The sequence below is a fragment of the Gopherus evgoodei genome, chromosome 11 (genome assembly GCF_007399415.2).
Source record: "Gopherus evgoodei ecotype Sinaloan lineage chromosome 11, rGopEvg1_v1.p, whole genome shotgun sequence".
Classification (NCBI taxonomy): domain Eukaryota; kingdom Metazoa; phylum Chordata; order Testudines; family Testudinidae; genus Gopherus; species Gopherus evgoodei.
In genome coordinates, this window is record NC_044332.1 from 29,771,430 (window position 1) to 29,786,231 (window position 14,802).

The following is a 14,802-nucleotide window of genomic DNA, read 5'->3' on the forward strand; positions in this document are numbered from 1 at the left end:
AAAATTCTGATCAATTCTTATTGAAAAACAACACAGGTTAGCACCTGTTATTGATGCTGCTTCTCTCTCATTTTTCCTGTCACATTCTTTGTGTCATCTTTAAATCGCCCGTCCCCACATGTTAATTCAGATCAGGAACCTGTGAGAATCATAGATCCACACCGATGAGATTGACTTATCCAAGAAATGTCAACCCCACATCATTTTATCCTATGCATGGCATTGACCTCTCAAGGAAATATCAGTCCACTATTCTTGCAAAGAATGAATATTCAATCTTCCAGACTACTCTTCTCTACAGTATCCTCATGCTTTACTTCAAAGCATGCGAAAAGTTCCACTGAATTGAGCAGGAAAACTAACATGTTTTAAGTTAAGGACAAGTGTAAGTGTTTGCACGATCATGTCCAAAACATCTTATGAAACTATAAAGAAACCTAAAGACACACGTATATAGTAAAAATACACCTAATTATTGATCAAACGCACCAGTGAGCATGAATAATAGAACTCAGAACTCAGCCATTTGAGCTACTGGATGATCACCATAATCTGTGGGCAACAGTAGGACATTGGTAGATGAAGTCATGATCAGTAGAAAATTGAATACCAAACATTCACCATAGAAAATCTTCTTCAATCTACAGCAATGCTAAAATTACACAGATGTATTTTTCTACTTTTGTTCTTCAGGCTAAATATATAGCTCGATATAGGCCCAAGAAAGAACAATCGTGATGTTTAACTTATGACTAAATGCTTAAACCACAAATATGGTATTGCCATCGCATTTTCCTTGAAGAGAAAAATGTGTCAAGAGGAATCAACCTCACTCTGGGAGAGTACATACAGAAGTGCGCAGCTATAGCCCTTCTACCTCAGAGGTGTCTAGCACCTCTATCGGTGTGTCTGGAACTTGCATAGCAAGACTGTGCTTGGCTCATAGATTAATTTTAAAATCATGTTGTTGGTTTTTTTAAAAAGTCATATGGAATATGCAAGTAGAAAGGGTATATGTAGTTATTTATACATGTAACAGAACACAGCGCTATACTTGTGTGTGGAATAGGGCCTATTTCCCCATTATAATTTGGGGTTATTAAAACAAATTGAAGTGAATTATATAAAGAGCTTGATCTTGAAAGGCCCTGAATGGTACAGGCAGCAGGAAGATCAGCTGTGAGTGGAAGCTACATCTGTACAAAAGTAAAATCAAGGATTCAATATAGACCTCTGCACAGAGTGGAAGCCTGAAGCCTATTGTGTTCCTGCTCTCTTACTTTCAGGTGCTTAAGATATATGAGGGCAGGCTGCAGGTGTGGCTAAAGAAACGTGCCATCCTCAACATGCCAATGAAGCACTTAGCTATATGTGGCCCTCTGCTATGCAGGAGTAACTTGGCAGGTGTGGAGTAGCACTCAACGCACAGCCAGGTTCCCTTGCACTCTATGTTCTTCCATCTACTTTTACCCTGGCTCTTTTGGCCTGTTCCAAACCTCTTGCCTATTTACAATTTAAAAAAAAAATAAATAAATTAAAAAAAACAAATTTTTTTTTGCAATTACTACTTATTACTTAGTGGCAACTCTTTCCAGTTAATATTTCACTGGAAGAGAATTTCGTTTCTGACTGGAGATGCACTACTAAATATTTATACAAGATAACCATTCTGCACTGTATTTCTGAAGAACAGAATGATATATGAAAAATGCAATCTAGTATGTGTGAATATGTATAAATAGAATATAGGGTAAGCAAGAGAAACATTCTGTTTAAAAACAGATCATAGGATACTTTCAACATCCTTCTGTATGAGGGTAACAATCATTCAAATCCAGCATAATGAAGTTTGTCTGGCATTTTGAGCTTACTTTCCAGTAATATTCAGTTCCCTACATACTATGATCAAATGATTATACTGTCAAATTACCCAAATTCCTGACATATTTCAGGCAGGAGGAGAGAATGCATCCTCTGGAGCCACTCATAATAATTTGCTCTCTGCTGGCCTAGAAACTGAATTACCTCACATCTCAAAAATCCAGATCAGGGTTGAGGTAATGGGCATGCAGGGCTCTAAAGATGACATGATGCATAGTTATGTGAAAGTGTGATGTTCTGGTAAAAGCCTAGAGAGAAAGAAGCTTCTTTTGAATGTATATATTTAAATACAAACCCTGAAAGTTGTTGAAGTGCTTATTAAAGGATCAAGCTACAGGTTTTAAAATGTTATTGGGCAGAATTACTAAAAAACTTTGTAATCTACAGAAATTCCCATAGAAAGAAAACTGAAATCTTAGCTTTCTAAAAGATTCTTACTTAATGAATTATTTAAATTCTTTTTCTTATAGACAGCATAATGGACAAGGGATTATTGTGGAAAACTCCTTGAAAGTTTTAGACAAATTATGTGGAAAAAATAAGGAAAAGGCTGCAGATACAAAAGATGAATAAAAAGGCGTTATCCAAAAAACCTTGGTGAAACTCCAAATTTTAGTTGGACACTTTCAGTTTATATGCTGTACTGGTCACCACAACATCAGATGTATTATTGATTAGAGAAGTAAGATGGGATTCTCCTTGGAACAGATGACCTGATAGAGCTCTACTAAAGTATGACGTAGATTCATAAAGCTGATTAGACTAATTTGCTGACCCTACAAAAAGATTAAAAATGGGAGAATAATCTTAAGCAAGTTTTTCATTATCAAGCTTTAAAGAGCACATTATCTAGAAACTCCATAGATAATTCTGTAGAAATAAATTTGAAAAAAAAATCCCAATGGAATCCCTACAAGATATTGGCATTTTTTTTTAATTTTTTTTTTTTTTTTTAAGATTTACAATCTGTTTCGGATGGAGCTGCTAACAGCATACTTGGCTTGGAGATAAGTGAGTCAGGAACATACCTATGTGGTTAAACATTGCTGTTAGAAGATAAAGACACAAACAAAACCCCAGGATCAAAACACCCCCATAACTGGATAAAGCTGGCAGAGCTCCAGAATGTTAATAAGTCTGGGCTCTCACAGACCACAATGGGAAACAAATTCTCAAGTGAAGGAATCTTGATGGAGAAATGCCCTGTTGACAGCATCCTCTCTTCTTTATGAAATTAGTTTCAGAGTAAACACCTCCAATGACTGCAAATGGCACAGTATGCAACAAGAAAAGAAGTGGCCTCTCAGGTAACTCAGACCCAAATCACTTAGGACTATAATGTGAAAAAAATAACAAAATCACAACCAGTACAGATCAGAGATGGGGTGCTATGCACTTCCAATGAAAGTGACACAACACATAGACTGCCACATTGTGCACTAACTTTTGCTTTCAAATGTCTCAAAGTGTTGCCCCAAAATAGAGTGCTTTACAGTGGTCTAATTTCAAGGTGACAAAAGGCATGGATAATCCTAGCAAGGTCTTCATTTAAAACAAAGGAAGATTAGAGTCTAACAAAACCCATAGTTGACAACTTGATTTACAAATAATGACTGCCTATCTTTAGAAATTAACAGCCATAGTGAAACTTTAGCCAGTTTTTGCAGTAGGTTCTCTCAATCTGCTAAAATTATTTCAGAGATTTTCTGGATTGAGTTTCTGCCCACAGCCCCTCATCTAAATCCTAGTCTCTAGCCAATGGTGGGTCATCTATTCCATTGTATTAGAAGGATCAGTTGTATTGAAGATCAACTCCTAATTTTGGGGTAAAATGTTCGAGAAAAAAATTTTAGGAGCTTAAGTCCCATTCTCAAAAGTGACTTAGGCACATAGGGACTGACATTTTATTTACGTTCAGTGAGAAGTAGTTGCCTAAGGGTCAGATTTCAAAAAGGTATTGAAGAGCCTAACTGCCACTGAAATCCAGCCCCAAGTCTCTTCTGAAAATGGAACTTGGGTAAAATTTTCTGAAGTACCTCAGGTCTGCATACTGTATCACATGTACCTTTACCAGCCCTCTTTGCACCTTATGTACATATTGTACAAAAGAGGAAACAGAACAGAATCCTTTGATTCACCTCTAGATTGCTCTTGTACAGTGTATGAACACTAAACTAAATCCATCCTCTGGCTCTTTCTGTATAAAAAGTAGTGAAGCTACTTCAAGGCATGGCCATCCACTTCTGCAGTCTAGACTACTTCATAGTAAACTGTATAAGAAGCAGTTAACCGATCTAACAATCTGAGTAATCCTCTTCCACAGCCAAGAGAAGACCATCATTATCACAAGGGCACTTTTAGTCCCAACCCAGCTTTCAAAGCAGACTGATCAGGATCAAGAAATCTGCAGAACACAAATATTGCCATAGATGACTGGCCAACTTCTCAATAGTCTCCTCCCACATAGAGCTTCCATAAGGAATCTAGAATTAAAGAGGTTACCCACATTAACGTTTTGTTGAGAATACCTGATATCCTACACCAAAGCACAGTGGCAAACAATGGAACTGTTATTTGACTACTAGCCTTTATCAGTCAAGAGGTACACTGGTCTGCTGAATAGATAGTGGGCTAGTGCATCTTCAGCACTTCCAAAATGTCATTGAGCATCACTGGCTCAAACTGAAGCAGAGAAGCTCAGTTATAAATCCGTGCGGAACAGCCCATAGCTCCATCCAAGAATGAATGATTTAATCTGAAAAGTAATAGCAAATCTTTCACAGCAAGAAACACTTAACAGTTTCCAGTTGACGGCAGCTTTGATTAGCTGCACTGTGTATGTCTTTGTAGATACTGTGTTTGAGTAGGCAAAGAAAATGGTATCTTGAACAGTCATGAGCTCAACAGACTCAGTGGCACTGCTCAAGTGAGAGAAGAGGTTACAGGATTTGGCCTTGTCCTTCAATTTATAGGGCCATAACTTTTCCTCTATTAACCTCAACCACCATAGAGTATGGCCCACAGTTTTGAAGGTTTAAAAGTTCTCTGGATCCTTTATAAAACCAGAACTCTGGACAAATTAAAAAATCTATACTTCTTACCCCTCAAGTTTGTCCCTGCCTGCAGGTATATGGGATCTTGGGGAGCAATTACCACACAGGTGTGGTGCCAATTAATTTCTTTATTAAAGGAAAAGGGAAGTGGTGGGAATTTAATAATGAAATGTGATGGGAGGGGGTGTATAAGGTGTTTACAATAGACAATGATGGGGGCTTCTTATTGAACAGTGTAGGGAGTTTTAACAGTGGGGTACAGTAAGTGGGGTTCAGCACAATGGGATACAGTACAGTCAATAAGCAACTCAACTTTATATAGGAACAACTCTAGATACAGTGTGGAATGCAAAATAAAATGGTAGCTTCTATATAAAAATAGTATACAAAGTATATTAGAAAAATGGAGGCAACTAATGGGGTGTTATAACCACAAGTAAAATGTGAGTCACAGTGCAATAATACAATATGAGTGATAAGTGAAATTATGCAATGTAGAAAACTACTGACTTAATTTGTGAGGCTGTGATAGCAAGAGTGTACCTAAAAGCTGGGTCAAGAAGCGGGAGGGGAGTGAGTGATTAGTGGTAACTAACAAGAGGAGAATGCAGCTGCAAGCAGCGAGAGACTGTGAAGCCCTGTGGGGTGAAGCCCAGAGCAGCAGTCTTCAGGAGCCTGCGGGCTGGAGGTACGGGAGACAAGAGCAGCTGGAGCACACTTAAGGGGAGTCTGGGAGCAGCAAGGGGGGGGGCGCTGAACGTGTAAGCGATGGGAAGGCACGTGGAGAATGGGGGAGACGGCTGAGGGAAGAAGCAGGTTGCAGCAGCGGAGAGCACTTCAGGGAAGTTGCAGAGCAGCGGGATGAAGACAAACGGAGCAGTATGATGGTGATCTTCGGTAGGGGAGGGGCAACGGAGGAGCGGGGGCACGAACATAGGGGATACAGGGAGAGGCAGCAGAGAGGTGTAAAGAAGGGCTAGAGGGACACCCCCCCAAAAAAAGAAAGAAGCGGCAAAGAGTTTGGGAAGTTACACGGGGGGGGGGAAGCAGCAACGCGTTACAACAGGGAGACCTGAGGAAGCACACAGAGGGGGAGATTGGAGCGGGGGAAAAACAGACACGGGAAAGTTCAGGGAGATATTGGGACAGCGGGAAGACAAATTCAGGCAGTAAAAACCTTATCTATCGTCTAACTTAATCAAACTTATATAAATTACAAGCAGCTTATACAAAGTAATAAAACAGGTACAGAATACAACCAGGCAATGGCTTTTTAAAATCTGTCTTAATCAATGACTAGGCAAAACAACAAATATCACTATTCTAAGCAAACTATAACAGGCAACTATACAGAACAACAAAACAGCAAACTATAACAAGGCAGGTGAAACAAACTCTACAATCTTAGCAAACTATGACTTATTAAACTAAAAAGCAAAACCTACGGTGCACCTTATGCTATGGGGAAGTTACAGAGGGCAGAGTGGTATGTGCCCAGGATACAGCTCCCAAGGCAGCCCCCAAGGAAGCCAAGGGATGGTGGCTGCAGCAGTGGCTACAGCTGAAAGCAGGGAGCAGAGCTTCGCAGCGGCACAAGCTTATTTTTAGCAGCAAAGCACTGTGGAGTTTAAGAGAGGTTTTAAGACACAGACCAAGGTTTAGCTTGAGTCTGTGTGCTGGGGAAACAGAGCCAGCAGCTAAAGTAATAAAATAAAAGTATGGAAAGTTTCACAGAGGGATTCTTACCAGTCCCCAAGGCAGCAGCAAAGGCAGAAGCAGCAGCAACATCAGAAGAAGCTAGGAGGGCTCAGTACGGTCTCGATAATCAGGAGATCTCTCAGGCAGCAATTCATTCTTGGGGGGGGTTTAAAAACCGGGGGTACGCTCAAAAATAAAACAAGAGCGGAGAAAGGACCCCCCAAAACCTCTGGCTGATCAGACCAGGCAGCAATGCAGGATGTTTGTTTCAAAAATGTCTGTTTTTAAAGGCAAACTTAGGCAGTTTCCCCGCGACCCTGATAGGGTCCCTCTGTCACAGGGGAGGAGGCACAGGGAAAAACCAGGCAGGTGAGCACAGAAACATGTCTGGGCAGAGTCCTGTGCAATAGGTGACTCAAGCACATGAAGCCTATCACTCATGCCCAGGATCTTAAAAACACAATAGGTCTTGCAGCTCTGGACATTGCCTGTCCTACACCAAGCCCAGGTTCAACAAGATAACAGAACTAACCCTTTGAACAGGGCAGTGTCCCACTTAGCACGCAGCACAAGTGGCCATCCCTTTGAGAAGGGCAATGGCTCTTGGTAAACAACTTAAGGGGCCTTCCCTTTGAGAAGGGCAGTGGCCCTGGTAAACAACTTAACAGCCAGGGAAGGGCGGCCACAGGAGGAGAAATGGAGTATGGGGACAGCTGTAAGAAACAAAATGGAGTAGGGGGATAGCTGTAACAGACAAAGTTCAGGTCTCCACACCTGCTGGCTAGTTCTCCTGATTTAGAGGATATCAGCCAATATGCCAAAGGAAGGTGAGTTCTGGAGAGACAGGATTTGAGACCCCTAAAAATCTTTACTAACACTAACATTCCTATTGATTGTGAGCACATACTACTCAGGTGAAGTTTTGCCAGATCAGGCCCACAGTAATGAAAAGAAGGATGGAAATTCGATTTTGTTTTCTGGACTTAATATTTGAAATTAATTCAAAATATTAATTTCAAATATTAAGTCCAGAAAACAAAATCGAATTTCCATCCTTCTTTTCATTACTGTGGGCCTGATCTGGCAAAACTTCACCTGAGTAGTATGTGCTCACAATCAATAGGAATGTTAGTGTTAGTGTACAGCTTTGTCTGTTACAGCTAACTCAAAGAAAAATTAGCTGGAAGATAAAGGATTTCATCACTTTGTGTCTTGTAGATATAAGGATCTTGCATCTTCAGTAAAGACATATTATAAAAGGAATCTGGCATACTCTTTACTGTCTGTGCCTTGTTAAACTCTGCTGATACTTATACTTTAATTGTACATGTAAACAGAAAAGGTCCAGTGAATCCTTATTCAAAAGCTATGCCAAAATTTCTTTTAGATAAATCTGTGAATAGCAATTTATTCATACAATTAATTTTGTTGCATGTTATCTGAATTGTCAAATTCCCATTATATAAACTATGCACCATTTGTTTTTAATCTGTTTACTGCAAAGCATAGAATAGATATATACCTTAACGAAATATGAGCTGGTTTTCAGATAGAAGAAATAATATGCTTAGGGTTTTCTTCTGTTCTGTTTATTTTTTATCTATTCTAAGAACAAGTTTATGCAAGTTGTAGGACATTTCTTTTGTTCGAACATTAACGGAATTGTGATTATCATACATTTTTCTAGTGTAAAGTTTGTTCTCCCCTCTCCTTGAAGTTACCATAAGGAATTGCATTGTATTATGAAAAAGTATTAGTGAGAAAACAAGGTTTGGTTTTGTTGTGTTTACTAGATTTTTATTTATTTTAATGCTTGGAACACCAGGTTCTCATTTCCCTATGTTTGTTGCTTTACCCTGATTATATGTTTGGACCTGAACAACAATGTCACACGAGCATAGCTCTTCCTACCTCAAAACTGGTGAAATAGTTTTTCTGAATACAAAAAGCCCTTGGTGGGGGCAGAGGGTTAATTTCTTACAAAAGAAAGCTCCATACACATAAGCCATAACCCAAGTCCCATAACCCTAGCATAGACAGTACTTTAAGTAGAACCCCAGTGTCCCTCACTCTGTCTCAACTCTTTGGTTTGGCTCCAGTATCCCTCACTACACTTTACTCCCAACGTTCTCTGGTCCTCTAGCTTTAGCTCTCCAGCTACAAGATCCAGCTGGCATCTCCTTCTGCTGTTCTCAGCCTTCATTCCCCCCCACCCCCCCCCCCAGGCATGGCTTGAAGGCTCAGGAAGGTCAGCAAGCCAGTCCCTTCCTTGGCTCCTAGTTTTCAGCCCTTTTCAGTTTCCCAGTGCTGGCTGTGGCTCTCAAAATCAGCCCCTCCACTGGCTTCCTGATAATATCTCCCTCTTTCCAGGGAGGCACTGTGGAGAGCAAAAAGCTTTCCTCTCAGAGATTTCCTCCAATCTCCTAACTCCCAGGTCTCTCTCACACAGAATCCCCTCCCCTTCAACCTCTCCCTGATCATTTATAGCTCCAAGTGCTGCCCTGCACTCTTGATTGGCCAAGTGGGATTCTGGTATAGGGGATCTGGACCTGCTTAATTTAGAGAGGCCACCTGTGACATTCACTTTCCTTGGTCTTGAAATATTTACTCTACCTGTTAACTTATTTCAGGCAAAGGTGCACACACAGAGAATTGGTTAGAAATAGAGACTGAGGTATCGGCACTTTAATGTAACACACTTATTAAGCAAATACTTTGCTTTGTAGTTTGACATAGAGTTTCTGTAAACATCCTTGCAGCATTCAGTACTCATATGGTGATTTAAGCCTGGAATAAGTAAGAATTTAAATCCTATTGAAGCCAATGAGTGAGAGCCTGGCCCCATTGAAGTTTTGCCATTGATTTCAACAAGGCACAGATTTCATTCAACAGGTTTTTAATCATGTGTTTAAATGATTTGTTGAATCAGGACTTTAGTCTCATGTAAACACACTAGCCTAGAGTACAAATAATATTTGAAATGAAGAGATGTATTCCCCAACACTGGTGTAGTTCATTCCCCTCAATGGATACTGCTAAACAGTCATTACCAGTGCTTTATCTCTGACATTTAGTGTACTCCTAACACAGAGACTATCCAAAATCCTCCAGTCAAAACATCCTTTCCATTAAAGAAAATTTTACTCGTTCCGTTCAGTTAAAGAGCAATTCACCACAAGACCCGGTATGACCTGAGTCAATTGCAGTTTGCTACAGACATGCTAACAGAATCCATTTCTCTTTCTTTGCTACTAATCAATGGACTGTGATCACAGTTAAATGCTGACTTTAAACGACACTGCAACTTCAAAATCCCAGTTCTGGCTGAGATTTTTTTTTAAACTAGCATTGTTACAGATCATGCCAAACATGGTTATAGATTAAAGCAAAACTATATATCTTTCAGTTTGTTTATTTATGGGATTTGGGAACACCTTAGTCACCCTGTTTTGTTGATATTCAGTTGCACTTCTGGTCTCATGCATTGGTATAAGGATGCTACCTTGATGCACAGATATGGGAGGGGAAATTCAGTGGATGCTCTTTCCCAGGATCAATAAGAGAGTGCTGCTCTTTCTGAGCCTGAGACCAAGAATATAGCTAGGCAGGAAATGGTTTCCAACCTGGGAAAATTTGAGAAAAGCAAAAAATGTTCCCATACAGTTTTGGGACAAAACCTTGAAATCTCAAAAACAAAACAAAACAAAAAACAAAACCAAAAAACCTACCTGCCCCCAAAATGTTAGTTCAGGTGAGTGAAAATACTCTTGATATCATTTCAATGTTTACTTTTTCAATTTTTAAACTATAATTAGTTTATTTTTCAAACAAAATGTAATTTCAATCAAAAGATGAAAATTTCACTTAGAAAATGTAGAAGTGGAATGTTTAGACAATTTCAAAACTTTTTCCAAAATATATTCAAAGCAAGAAATTCATTGAAATGGGCCCTTTCCTGCAAACAGTTTGGGTTTCAATAAATTGGCATTTTCCAACCAAAAAATCATGCAGTTAAATGATTCCCAAGTAGCTGTAGCCATAAGGGTGTCTTTCTTTTCTCACAGAATCAGTAGAAGCCCGTATTTTGTGTTTGGGATGTCATAATTCCTGGTGGAAGAGAGCACGGGGAAAAGCCATGGGGTACCTGCATATGATGACATGTATCCTCTTTGAATCCATGGGGATTTTCCAGCATCGGCTTTAACAGCAGCATCTACTTGTTCTTGCTCTGTGTATTAAATGTTACCTGCCTACCCAGGGAGTGGAGGGCACTAACTAGCGAGAAGCACACATGGAAGTATAGCTTCTAAAATAGAAGGATTTCCATTGAGGACAGGGTATCTCCATGACGAAGATATCCTGAAATCTAGGAGATTGTTTTCAAGACCTCAAAAGATCTTCGAAGTTCAGAGCATTGTGCCTGTTGCCTGTTCTGCAGGGTGGGCAAACAATCCAAAGCTCATTGAGGATACACCTCCAATGGTTGTAATTCATAATTCTCAGAGGTCCTTAGCCCTTTCATGGATGTCTCCATGAAAAAGAGAGCTCATTTGGCCTTGAGTATACAACATGAAGAGACTCCTGCTTTACAGCTATAATTAGTCAGTCAGGTAAGCAGTTTAACCCAAACACCCACAAAAAGTCTAGACTGGAGAGAGATAGATCTGCCCTCCCTCCCAGCAAGCTCCCAGCTGAGCTAGGCTCTTCCCTGTTAGCTTCACTTACAAACCTTGCATCAATTGCAGGTGTAGTGGGGTGGGACTGACTGAACCGGCGGGAGCTCATTAACATTTTTTCCTGTCCACTGTGGGGTCTGTATACTCCACCACAGACTTGTATGCCAAAACTTGTAAAATCAATTCTATTTTGTCTAATTCTTTAAAGCAAGGTGGATTTATGCCCAATGACATTTAATATTTTCTGTACAATGGTCTTATCCATTTATTTTTTTCATTACATCAAGAGTTGAACACTGCTAAATATAATAGCATCTTATTCTGGCTTTCTGGCTCAAGGCCCAATCCATCTTCATACCATGCAAAAGAAGACAGAGCCTCTTTTCTTTACTTAACAGTAAGAATTTGGAAAATATTAAAAATTTAACAGTTATAAAGAAAAAAAGTCACCCATGACTGCTCCCAGTGTATTCTTATAAACAAAAGGAGGGTTTGTTAACTAGCAATGCTCAGAATTTAAATTAAAAGTTCACCATTTTGTGTCGGGCTTCATGCTGCAGCCTCAGACCCTTTCTCATTATTGATTATCATGGTTTTATGCTCAGCAGTAGGAGGCAGCTATAAAAATTCCATTATCTGAGGTACACATTCCCTTGTCATTTATAGTACTATAACTCCTCCACTAATACAGGGTTCTATTTTCAACTTTTACACACATGGATGCATGTTCCCAGTATTCCTCTGGATCTTGTACACAGTTTCATGGTGCAATAGTGCAAAATATTTTTCTCCTTGAATATCATTCAGTACCACTGAAGATCAGAATTGCAATATGCCACCTAATCATGGCTACAGTAGGTGCAGGGAGATTGTGTTGATTGGAATTACAAGTGTGATTGTGACAGTTACATTTTTCTGCAAAGGCAGCCCAAGGGAAAAACCATACCTGCAAGATATGTGAATATTTTTTTAAAGTATCTCTTAATTTACCATGCAGCTCTCCCTCTTTTTGTAATTCCTAAAAAGAGAGAATTTGTGATCAGTGATCCTCAAAGGAGTGGGAGGCCCTTTGAGTCCGCAATTGAGCTGGAAATGCCACAAAGACAGATTTCTAGCATTAAGTGCTTCTAGTTTTGATTTTAAAAGTGCTGTAAAAAGTCTAGCCACCAGAAAATTTAGGCATTTCTGCTTCAGAAAATGCACAGGGACTCTAGAGTGAGTGAAATGTGCTATGGGCGAAAAATTATCCACCATTTTTAATCTTAGTGAAAGCTTTGTTTCAGATTAGATTTTAATTCAAGGTAAAAAAAATCAATGTCAGTTCTTATTTCACTTGAACTAGATCCCCCACTACTACTGTGAGAATGTCTTGAAAAGTCTAATTCCTGCATACGGCACCAGCGATAGCCTTGGTTGAGTGACTGATAATAACTGAATTTGATCATCCCCACTTCATATGGAGAAATTAAAGAGGAGGGAACCCTTGATTCCCAAGGAATTAGTTTTTCCAGACATCTGGCTCTCCTCATACTTACTGGTCCCACCCACAGGACTACATTTCCTTGCCTATCATAAGTTCATCTGCAGTAGGCAAAACTCACGTTTACAGTCTCCTTGGTAGTAATCCAGGCATCAATGTAATCCAGGCATTTCAGGACAATAAAAAATTCATTCCATTCATCATTATTTTGACTTTTTTGTAATTCCCTTTATTATAAATGTATTTTCCCATGGACATCAAGGAGCGAGGACAAAAGATAAATAGATATTAAGGAGTGAAGCTGTGGACTAGGCCCTCAAGGTAACACAGACTCCAGAGAGAGAGGAGAACAAGGAAAATGCTATTTCTTTCTATTATTTACATAACCTGATTTTTGCTCTTGGAGTGGAAATTTGTTTCATTGTGATCAACTTTGATCACATGCATAAAAGTGATTACCAGATACATTTGCATTAGTGACTACTGTAGTAGGTATGTGAAGGCAGATTTCACTGAGAGAACTGGAGGAAAATCTGGATCAGTGTTACAATAATTAACACCCCCAAAGCTATTTAGGATGAGCTGTACCATGTGTTGGAGCTAACTGCCTAATCTTGTCTTCTCAAGCAGAAGTTACCTGTAAAATGGTGAGACAGCACTTGTATAGACACAGTAGGGTTTTCCCTCTTGATTGTATTTATCATGCAGAGAAGATATATTTTTTCGTTATGGAAGGCTCTATTATAGCAGAACCTGTCTCATCACTAAAAGACAACAGCTTTCAAAACTTTTCAGAACAAAAACAGAGACTGATTAAGTTGTTTACCCATAAAATTTACCCACAGTGTTGACTGCAACATTGAAAATGCAGCTATGATAATTTAAATCAGCTGAGAATTTGGCCCAATAAGCAAAAGATCAACAGCAAGTAAGTTGCTTCCACGGTTTGAATAAATGTTCTAATTCCCCAAAGCATTTCTCTTCCCTACTCCTTTCTTCCCTCTCCTTATTTTTAAAAGAGAGTTTACTAGTAAAAATAAGTGAGCCCAATTCTAATTTCCCTTATACTAGTATCAATCTATTGACATTACTCTGGATACTCCAGATTTCTACTAGTCTGTGAGCAGATTGAGGCCAAATGCATATAGAATGTATTTATGTTGCTACTTTTATGGTTCTCACTAGCATTGTCTGAAAACAAGATTGAAACATAGGTTGTTTGGAAACTGTCACAGGATGGCCTCATGTCAGCCCTTCTCCAGGTACAAGCTCAGTCCAAATTAAAGCTCTTCCTGTCTAAGGGCTTGCCTTCACTGCACAGGTAACTTTAATTCCAGTGTGAGTGTAGCTCCTAACTAGAGTTCCAGCTCGACACAAAAACCTTTAATTCCACTGCGGTGGTACTTTTAATTCAAGCTCGCTGGCCAGTCAGGGGGTATAACTTCAACCTGAGTTGGCACAACCTGTCAGTTGCTAATCCAATCACTTGGAGCTGCTAATACTTAACACTTGAGCTGCACAGCAACACTTGTTTGCCGTGTGGCTGCTCTTGCTTGAGCACTGGCTAACTCCAGGGTAGATCATTTGAGTTAACTCTGCAGTCAGAGCATAGCCTACAGTACAAAGGCAGTTCAAAAGACAGCACTCCCTTTGGAGGGTGAAAAGCTCCTTCAAAATGCAGTCCCAAAGTAAACAGAAATCTTATTTCATGTTTCTTGACCCACAGCCCTCTTTTCCTGGGATCAAGGCCATAATCAGCATCTTCTCCACCAGCCCCACCCCCACTTCCCCTTTTCCTCTCTCTAGCAGCTGGCTCTGATTGCCTGATTGTTTCCAGCTGCCTTGACCTCCTACCTTTTTAACTCTTTCCTCTCTGATGCTCCCACAATCCGGCACAAAAAGGAAGGTGTTTTCTCATCTATATTTCAGTGACCCCAAAACCCAGCCCCAGGGTCCTTCCAATATCTAGATAGCTACTATATCACCACAACAAAATGCAGGACAAATTTTAAAG